The sequence below is a fragment of the Talpa occidentalis genome, unplaced genomic scaffold (genome assembly GCF_014898055.3).
Source record: "Talpa occidentalis isolate TD23 unplaced genomic scaffold, MPIMG_talOcc4v2.1 talOcc4.582, whole genome shotgun sequence".
Classification (NCBI taxonomy): Eukaryota; Metazoa; Chordata; class Mammalia; order Eulipotyphla; family Talpidae; genus Talpa; species Talpa occidentalis.
In genome coordinates this window covers 19990-24735 of record NW_023604953.1, presented here as the reverse complement: position 1 = coordinate 24735, position 4746 = coordinate 19990, and the positions used below count along the sequence as shown (strand labels likewise).

Below are 4746 nucleotides of genomic sequence, written 5' to 3'. Positions count from 1 at the left end.
GGACACACATATGGTTCTACCTGCCCTGTTCCTGTTTGCAGATCTGTGACACCTGCTTCTCAACTGCTTGCAAGCTTTGCACAAGTTTGCTTAAGAAAAAGTTAGTGGGGCGTATTTTGCCATCATACTATGAAACTTTTAACACAAAGTGATTTCTTTTTTCAGCCAGAGGTGCCTAACCCTCTTTAAATGTTCTTCACAGAAGCAATCAGATCCAGAATTCATATCTTTAGAAAAGCAGCCTTCCTCTTTTCTCAAAGCAAACCAGGCGCATAAGAAACATTCTTGCGATAGCCAGTCCACTAAGCCACATAAAACTGGGCCATTATTACTTGTGTCCTTGTAGGTATTTTAGCCTCTAAATGGTGATACTATCATTTTAATTAAAGTTGAGGTTTCTTCAGCATTCAATTCAAAAAGGCTGCAAGGAGCCTTCTACAATAGAAACTAAATCCTTAGTCCACAGTAAAACAAAGTATGTGTGAAGGTAGACAGTTGGGAAAGTTTCAGAATTGGACAGTGTTATACTTGCATAAAGAGATAATCTCAGAACTCTGAAAGTTATATTTATAAAATTCCCCCAATAAAGCATAAGCTGAGATACACTTGATCTTAGCCAAAAGGCCGAGAAGCGATATAAGCTGAGATACAAATAAATAAATAAATACACAAAGCTAAAAAATGGTGGTTGTGTAGGGGGTGAATACATCTTGCAGAAAATCTTAGCTTCTTATTTTTTTTTTAATCTGAGTGATATATGTCATTAAATTCATATGCCCATTTTACACAGTTATGGAAATACTGATATTCTCAATCTAGACAAAATTGAACATAGTTACTATAGATCTGGGTTTTGCAGCATTTGGTACCATTCACATTTGAAATTAGAAAAAATTAGTTGTCAAAGGTTACCTTGTGCATCATAGCATATTTAGCAACCTCTCTGACCTGAAGCCAGCGGATGTTAGTAGCATTCTCTTCCTAGTTGTAACAAACAAAAATGTCATCAGAGTTTGACAAATACCCATTGGAAGGGCAACGTCAATATCATCCCTAGTTGAAATCACTGACACAGAAAAAGTGCCTAGTACAGTGCCTGGTGCATACTTTTTGCTCTCCAAAAACAGGTTTATAAAGATAACAAAAGCCAAAACTTTTCACATTTCCATCCAAATACAGTCAGGATTATTTTTTTCTCAGCAAATTTTTAAAATCTGTGACCCATAGATTTTATTTATTTTTATTTTAACTGAGGTAATATTGGTTCCCATTGCATATGATTTAAAGGAATAGGCTCATACGTGTTCAGATGTATGTTACCATGCCACCCTACTGTGGTCTACTTTCCACCTAGGGCTCTGCACCTGTATGTGCATGTCCTCTCTATGCACCTGTGTGTGTGTGACGATTTGGAGAAGGCACTCTAGCATGGCTGCCTTGAGACAATGGCCCATATCATGAAGTGACTGGGGTTGCCTAGGTAAGCATTGACTGATTGTGTGGTCAGGGTCAGAGACCATCTGGGAGTAGTTTGGAAATTATACCAAACACCTGCATAGGAAGTTCTCCCTGTGTACATGGCCAACATGTCCCTTCCTGTTCCCCATAAAGTTGATTACCCTTTGTCTCCCCTGGACCCTGCTTCTCCTGCCATTGTCCCATAATCAATTATGCTTTTTTACTATTAGTAAATAAAGAGCAAAAGTTCTGTTCACTCAGTAGCAGAATCAAGCCTGCTCTATGATTTGTCTCTCAAGACTGCCCCCAGGGACGTGCGGCATGTCCTTGACCACCAGACCCCACCACCAAAGCATCCATCGTCCTCCACTATAAACTCTCTTGCCCCACTTTATTCCCCAGGAGAGTGTTGGTTTCAAAGCCTTAAAAATACTATATTGAGGACTAATTGACAAAAAAATTGTAATTATTTAAAATACATAAAGTGATGATTTGATCTACATATTGTAGAATGATTACAAAGACCCAGATAATTAACAGTTCCATGACTTATCTAAATCCTTTTTTGAGTGTGGTAAAAAGGCTTAAGAACCACTCTCAACAACTGTCAATGTATAATACCATAATATTAACTTAGTTACCATTAGATCCTCATGAGTATTTCTCCTTATAACTAAAAATTTATGCCCTTTGGCTTACCATCATGCCATGTCTCCTTTCCTGCAGCCACTGGAAGACTCTACCCTAGTCCCTGTCTCTATGAAACTGAAGATTTATGCTGCATGTCAATACTTTGGTAGACTATTTTGTGTACATTTCTCTTACAGAGTTGCCATTCTTTGGCACTGTACCACCCTAGCAGGTGGGACCCATATTTGTGCCTTAAGGGCCTCTATGCTTTACAGGATCTTTCTGGATATTTTCTAAATCTTCAGTGCCTGGGAGCCACCAGGCTGGCAGTGATAAATGGGTGAGGGGCCTTGAGCCAGGACCAGAATCCGCATCGAGTCCAGCGCTCAGGGTCGCTAACACTCAGGGATGGCTCTGTCTGGGTGAAAGACAAAATTAATTATAGGATCATTCAACCAAGTACTTGTTCCACTTCTCTGCGAATCCTCTTTGGGACTGTGGTGGTTACAGACTTTGCCTAGAGAGGCCAGTGACTGATGCAAACTTTATTAACAGACTGACACAGCCATCAACATAATCAGATGATAAATAGACTAGAGATTATTTATCAAAGTAACACTGTGAACCTGGAGGTGTCTTGGGTACCCCTGGACAAGTCTGTGAGTCTTTATGTATCCATGTCCTTGGGAGAGTATCTACAGTTTTTCTCAGATTCTTTATGAATCAGTAATACAATTTCCACATTAGCCTTGGAAAGGAATTTGGATTTGGAAAAATGTGAGTTCACTTTAATCATCTATGCACTTACATGCAAGTCTTGCAAAGGTGCTTATCTTCAGGGAGTTTTAGTGATTTTCAAATTTCTCTGTGAAAGCTTTTAAGTTTTGTGGGTAATTTATGAAACACGTGAAGTTTTGACATGTTTGACTCATGTCAGTCAGAGGGTTAGGGTTGCAATGATGTATTTTTCATCTTGTTTAGATCTTAGAAAAGCATTAGTCTGATCTGTTTTTCAAAACATCCCAAGTCTCGGTGGCTCTTTCTGGAAAAGTCACTTTGATACAGGAGGAGACTTTCTGTCATATCTTCCCATAACTTGTTGCATTTTGCACATCAAATACACCATACATACTGAAGGTCTTAACTAGGTTAGATAATTTTGGCTTTCTTGAATTGCAAATGTTAACACTTCATTAAAGGAGGTTTAATTAAAGTTCTCATCCTAGATAGTTTGTAACAGTGGATATTTGTACTGTTTAATCCACAATATTCTCTTTTGTTACATTATATAAATGATGTCACTTTGCTTTACAGTTTTTTATCTGGGATTTCTCAAATTCCATTAGTGTTCCATTAGTACATCTGACTAAGTTTGTATCAACCTATTTTCAATAAAGGATGACTTCCTTTTAAATCTTGTAAATAGCTATGATGTTACAGATGTGTAATTTGTTGCAGTCAAGGTAGAAATAATTATCTAAACATCAACAATGGCATAAACAAAAATTTCATTGATGCTATAAAGCAATTCTAATTGTAGTTACCACCAATTGCATTTTAAAGTTGATGAAACTAAAGTTCAAAGGAATGTTTAGCTGATTATTTCTAAATACTGAAGCAAAACACCAATCTATAACTCACCAAAGCCCTTACTTTTCCTCATCTTATTTTCAAATGTTTCAAAAGAAAGAAGAAAATAATAACAGGATCCTTCTTGGGGCTAATAAAGGTCAGGAGCCACAGGACCATCTGGTTGTAGTCTTCCAAATCCATGGAGTTTATTAAATAATAATTGAGTACCTATTTATTATTAATCAAAGTCATATGCAACCCACAAATCATAACCTTTTTGTTTACATAAGAAAGCCAAAGCAACTATAAAACAGAGACACACTAGGGGCGGGGGTGAGGAGAAGAAGGATTAGGGTCAAAATAAGGGGGGGGTGCAATTTTATGGGGAATATAACCAAAATGAAAATGCATATATTGTGCAAAAATGAAAAGTGATATAAGAATTATATAGAGCCTCCCTGGTGGCGCAGCAGTTGACCGCTGGGTTGCGAAGCTGCCCACAGCCTCTGCAGGGCCGGTTCAATCCCCAGCCTCCGGGCGAGGATCCCACATGGCGCGCAGACCTCTCCTGCCTCGCCCACTGCTCCCCTCAGCAGTGTATTTCGTCAGTCTGCCTGTTCTGTTCCCCACTCTGGCTCTGGTGAATTCTCTCACCCTCCCACACTTCTGACTGTATCCAGTGCTTGTATAAATAAATAAATAAATCTTTTTTAAAAAAAGAATTATATAAAATAAAATATTTTAAAAAAGAAAGTCAAAGTTATCAGGCTTAGTTCAAACTAGAGCACACATATGGAAAATCAGAGGGTATTTTGGCTTGGGCAAGTGTATCCCAGTTATGTTTTTAAATATAGTTTTAAAATCTGTTTTTAAAAGTAGGTAAAGAGCCTCATTGTTATCTTTTTCAGATTTTCTAGGAACCTAGGAACTTAATTTGGAATCACTGGCTGACAAACCCTCTACTTATTTGAGCAAATGAACCTTATTTTTACTAAATAGCACAAGACAGAATTAAACCCGTGTCTTCTGTCCCTCAGACCATTATTCTCATGATTACCTTATCCCTTTGCTTCTTCCTTCATGACC

General features: G+C 37.9%; 1 pseudogene; it reads right to left on the bottom strand.

Annotated features, from left to right (window-relative positions):
• Positions 1-500: 500 nt before the first annotated feature.
• LOC119260152 (U2 spliceosomal RNA) lies at positions 501-636 on the bottom strand (annotated as a pseudogene).
• Between the last annotated feature and the right edge of the window lie 4110 nt (positions 637-4746).